This window comes from Mus caroli, unplaced genomic scaffold, assembly GCF_978045245.1.
Source record: "Mus caroli unplaced genomic scaffold, Mus_caroli_1 scaffold_15, whole genome shotgun sequence".
NCBI lineage: Eukaryota > Metazoa > Chordata > Mammalia > Rodentia > Muridae > Mus > Mus caroli.
This window is the reverse complement of record NW_028227270.1, coordinates 58,254,387-58,260,494: the sequence shown is the minus strand read 5'-3', so window position 1 is coordinate 58,260,494 and position 6,108 is coordinate 58,254,387. Positions and strand designations below refer to the sequence as shown.

General features: G+C 37.7%; 1 pseudogene; it reads left to right on the top strand.

Annotated features, from left to right (window-relative positions):
* The first annotated feature begins 975 nt into the window (after positions 1 to 975).
* Positions 976 to 4,116, top strand: LOC110288517 (uncharacterized; annotated as a pseudogene).
* Positions 4,117 to 6,108: the final 1,992 nt, after the last annotated feature.

Genomic DNA, 6,108 nt, shown 5'->3' with positions numbered 1-6,108 from the left:
AGTTCATTCTGTGTTTCTGGTTTGGTTGGTTAATTATGGCAGGAGATACAGGGTCTTCCTATGTATCTTTGGCTGTCCTAGAACTCATTGTATACATCACAGTGACATCCTGTTGAGTGTCTTCTGCCTATGTCTCCTGACTGCATTGTTTTGTTTTCGTTTGGTCTAGTTTGGTTTTTCTAAACAGGATTTTCCTGTGTAGCCCCGGCTGTCCTGGAAGTCCCTCTGTAGACCAGGCTTGCCTCTAACTCAGAAATTCGCCTGCCTCTGCCACCCAAGTGCTGAGATTAAAAGCATGAGCCACCATGCCTGGCTCTGACTGCATTGTTAAAGGCATAAGCCAGTAGACCCCTCATGCTTATTGATTTTTATATGTAGTAATTGTTAATATCAATACAATTTCTTTGGTGTGTTCCAAACTCTATTGTTCTTGTAGAGTGTTTCTCTTTATATGTGTAATTGACATTTTTTAAAAAGACTACATCCTATTCAATGGGATGAGAGTTCATAGGGGTGACAGGTCTAGAGAGATGCCTCAGCGCTTAAGAACACTGATTGTTCTTGCAGATGACCTGAGTTTAATTCCCAGCAACCACATGGTAGTTCACAACCACCTGTAATACGGATCCAATGCCCTCATCTTGAGTGTCTGAAGATAACAACAGTGTACTCACATATATGAAATACATAACTCGTAAAAAAAAAACAAAAGAAATTACAGGTGCAATCCTTATTATTAAGATTCCTTCTGATATGACTTGGTAGTTACAGTAGAACTTGGGTGTGAGTAAATAAGTATGATAAGCCTCAGAATTATATGAACACTTTGCCTATGAAAAATAGATGCCCGATGTGTCTATTGTGCTTTCTTTTGTACACATTTATGGGATGCTCTAGAATGCAGTGACTTATGAGGACGTGCATGTGAACTTCACTCAAGAGGAGTGGGCTTTGCTGGATCCTTCTCAGAAGAAGCTCTACAAAGATGTCATGCTGGAAACCTACAGGAACCTCAACGCTATAGGTAAATTTGTGAATACCTTATCCTGTTTTAAAATTCAAGAAAACAGTTTTTCTTTTGGTGCACTTCTGTAGTTTCAATAAAAATGAAGGAAGGATTTGGTGAATAAATCATGCATGGCTATAAGGTTCACTGAAGATAGTAACTTACATTTTGCTAAATTTCAAGGCATACATTTTCTGTTTTAGGCTTTAATTGGGAAGCCCAAAATATTGAAGAACATTGTCAAAGTTTTGGAAGACACAGAAGGTAATTTTCATGTGCAAGCTCATACAAATCTGCCTCTAAAGATATGTTAATGTGTGCTGAAAATTGATAAGAAAAGGAGCTGTGTAAATTAGCACAGCTTTAAGTGTATTGATGATTGCTGCATTCAAACAAAACCATCGTCTTTACTGTCCTGTATCTGATTTTTTGCAAGGCCTTCCTTTAAGAAAGAGGACAGGGAAACAATGCCTTAGCGTGTATCCCCATTTGAAACATAGCCCTATTCATGCTCCATAGTACAACTGCCAGTCTGTTTCTGCTTACTTTGGAAAAGCTACACAAATTGCATAGTTGATCAATATGTGTCCTAAAGCTTCTAAGAAGCAAATAGTCTATATTTAAGCTGGTTGTACTCATTTATTAGCAGTGTCAGTGCTAAGTTTAGTTAGAAGGGCAGCATTTGGGAGGTGAGTAGGAGGTTTTGAAGTAACCTTAATCCATATTTCACATGTCTATGAAAATACTGAGTCAAACCTTGTGAATGCGAACTTCAACATTTTATGTATTGGACTTCCTTTCATAAGTATATAATATTTTATAATGGATACACACCATGTATACCAAACAAATATCCCAAAAAAACTATGTCTTTCTCTCTCTCTTTCCTTCTGTCTCCTATAACTATTAGAAGATATATAGTGGGTTGTAGTTATAGAGTAGACTTTTTAAACATAATACAAGTTAACAGTTCATTACATTTCCAAGTTTGTTGGCAATACATCAGCAACCTCATTCTGGAGAAAAGGCTCTTGAGTCCTAGGGATGTGGAAATGCTCCTATTTCTCCTGGTTCACTTTGCAAATATACTATGAGACACAGTACAGTAAAATATGGAATACACTTAGTGCGTTAAAGCTCTGAATTCCTCCACTTTTCTTAAAGTACGGGAACAACATTTTATAGAAAAAGAATACGTAAAACTGAGCCATGTAATCAATGTTCATACCCTCTCAGGTGTCTCTGACCATGAGAAACAACCCATAATGAAGCGGAACAGCATGAATGTAAGCAAAGGGATAAAAGGTCTGATGGCTCTTTACATTTAGACAAATAGTAACATTAAATCCTAGAGATGAAAGTATTCTGGGACTTCAGTGATGGCTCAGCAGTTAAGAGCACCAACTGTCCTTCTGAAGGTCCTGAGTTCAAATCTCAGCAACCACACGGTGGCTCACAACTGTCCATAATGAGATCTGACTCCCTCTTCTGGAGTGTCAGAAGACAGGACAGCGACAGTGTACTTACATATAATAAGTAAACAAACTACCAAACAGAAAAACAAAAAGGAAGTATTCATCCGTGAGGTAAAGCTTTCACATGTGCCAATTCTCTTCTCAGGTGTGAAAGGAGTCAGAGTGCAGAGAAACCCTCTGAATATACTCAACGTGGTAAAGCCTGTGCTTTACATGCTCACAGTCATGCCCAAAGGCGTGAAAGGATTCATACCGAAAAGATCCCCTCTGAAGTTATTCACTGTGTCGAAGACGTTTTACCTTACACAAGTCTCCAAGTACATAAAAGAACAAAAACTGGACAGAAACCGTATGAATGTAATCAATGTGGTAAAGGATTTGCAATGCCCAGTTGCCTTAAAAGGCATGAAAGAATTCATACTGGAGAGAAACCCTACAAATGTAATCAATGTGATAAAGCTTTTTCCCAATACGGTAATCTTCAAACTCATAGAAGAAAACATACAGGAGAGAAACCCTACAAATGTAATCAATGTGATAAAGCCTTTACTGAGAAATGTAGTCTCCAGACTCATAGAAGAACACATACCGGAGAGAAACCCTACAAATGTAATCAATGTGATAAAGCCTTTTCACAACACAGTACTCTTCAAACTCATAGAAGAACACATACCGGAGAGAAACCCTACAAATGTAATCAATGTGATGAAGCCTTTTCACAACACAGTACTCTTCAAACTCATAGAAGAACACATACTGGAGAGAAACCCTACAAATGTAATCAATGTGATAAAGCCTTTTCCCAATACGGTCATCTCCACATTCACAGAAGAACACATACTGGAGAGAAACCATTCAAATGTAATGAATGTGATAAAACATTTTCAAACCACACTACTCTTCAAAATCATAGAAGAACACATACCGGAGAGAAACCCTTCAAATGTAATCAATGTGATAAAGCTTTTTCACGACACAGTATTCTTCAAAATCATAGAAGAACACATACTGGAGAGAAACCCTTCAAATGTAATCAATGTGATAAAGCTTTTTCACGACACAGTATTCTTCAAAATCATAGAAGAACACATACTGGAGAGAAACCCTTCAAATGTAATCAATGTGATAAAGCTTTTTCACGACACAGTACTCTTCACAATCATAGAAGAACACATACTGGAGAGAAACCCTACAAATGTAATCAATGTGATAAAGCCTTTTCCCAATACAGTCATCTCCACATTCATAGAAGAACACATAACCGGAGAGAAACCCTTCAAATGTAATCAATGTGATAAAGCCTTTTCTCAGAAATGTAGTCTGCAAAAACATATAAGGATACATACTGGAAAAAAACTCTACAAATGTAATCAATGTGATAAAGCCTTTTCACAACACAGTACCCTTCAAACTCATAGAAGAACACATACCGGAGAGAAACCCTTCAAATGTAATGAATGTGATAAATCCTTTTCCAAATACGAACATCTCCAAATTCATAGAACAACACATACCTGAGAGAATCCCTTCAAATTTAATGAATGTGATGAAGGCTTTTCCCACCATTATAATATACAAATTCATGAGAGAAGACATACTAGAGAGAAACCTTACAAGTGTATTCAGTGTGTGTAAATGTTTTAAAACATTTTCATCTTCAAAAGAATAAAAGAATCCACACTGGAGAAAAAAGCTATGAAGGAATTGGACTGTGAGCAAACTTTTTGCAATGCCATCATTTCTGAATGTACAAGTGAACGTACTGAAGAGAAAGACTATGAATGTGATCATAGTCTTAATCGTCATGAACCTTTTTTAGGGGCCAGAATCCTTCTGATTATAAGCAATGTGGAAAAATCTATGCTTGGCAGTTATCTCCTAATGCAGCAAGGAGCACATACTCCAGAGAGAGAGACAGATAGATATATATATAGAGAGAAACCATATACATATACACAATGTGGTAAACCTTTGTATATCACAGTTATCTTTGAATACATAAAAGAACACATGATATATCTCAGAATACATAAAAGAAGACAATGAAGAGAGAAACTGTGTGTGAATAATGAGGTAAGGCCTTTGCAGTTGACATTGACATTTATCTCATAATGTATAAATTAACACAGACTTGTAAGAAACCTCATAAAAATAAGGAATGTGGTAAAACTTGTGTGTGGACCAGTCGTTTTTTTTTTCTTGAGAAAAATCCATGCTGCAGGGTAACCCTGTAAATGGTGCCACTGTGGAAACATTTTGTACGTCACAGTATCTGTATGCGAGAGTAAAACCTTTAGCATGAACTGGGTTGGTTAAAGTTTGCATGTCACAATAATCTTTTAGGACTTTAAAGAACTCAAAAATAAGGCAGTCTGTGACTCTGATGGACATGGTTCCATCTTGGGCCAACCCAGTTACATTAATTTACACAACATTATTCATTCTTGAGAAAACCTTTAGCAAATGTCAACTATCTGCTCAAGTATGATGATGTCTCTATTTTATTCATACCTGGAAACTTATAGGGACAAAAGCCCTATGAGGTTCATTGATAAGGTAACTGTTTAGAATTCACAGTTCACTTTGAGTCCATGAAATAACTCATTCAGGTGTGAAACGCTGGTGGTGAGTATTAGTGCCTTTTTTGTTGTTGTGATAAGCTGTCTAAGGTATTGTAGAAAACAGTAACCCGAAACAAAGATTTCCACCCCAGCTTTGGCCATTTCTTTTCCAGGTAAAACACACACAACTTTTATATTTGTAATAAACCTTAATCAACACCCAATATTGGCTAATATCTATCCTCTATGCTATCTTGTCTATTTCCCAGCCAGTAATTTTGTCATATTGTTTTGCTTTATTTCATCTGGGCTATGCTTAACTCCACTTAGTCTCACCCCACATGGCCACTATTTTATTATTGACCTAACCTAAGGCTGCTTTTTCTATGTCTGCTTTCTTCTCCTTGTGGTTCTCCTCTGACCCCAAGTCCAGTATCCCTAATCCCTGTCTATGTCTCTTCTGCCCAGCTACTGTCCAGCTATTGATTGTTGTTATCTTTAATAACCAGTCAGAAGAAACTTGAAAGCAAGGTCACACACCTTCGCTTGGGTCTGTGGGCAGATCTGGTCTTCTTTTTTTTTTTTTTTTGTTTTTTTTTTTTTTTGGTTTTGGTTTTCGAGACAGGGTTTCTCTTTATAGCTCTGGCTGTCCTGGAGCTCACTTTGTAGACCAGGCTGGTCTCGAACTCAGAAATCTGCCTGCCTCTGCCTCCCGAGTGCTGGGATTAAAGGCGTGCGCCACCACGCCCGGCTTAGATCTGGTCTTCTATGGAGCAATCATTTTTTAGTTTCCTGCTTTTAACATTACAGTACATAGCAAGAGATGAAACCCCAACATGAAGGCAAATTTTAGAAGCAGATAAATTTCATTAAAGTTCCAAAGGGATATAGGATCAGGGCAACAAGTGTCATTTTTGTCAGCTAAAGGAGGAGCTCAGAGCTCACGTCCTCAACCTATAGCCTTAAAGAGACTGTTAGAGCCGGGTGTCGTGTCACTAGCCTTTAATCCCAGCACTTAGGAGGCAGAGGCAGGCAAATTTCTGAGTTCGAGGCCAGCCTGGTCTAC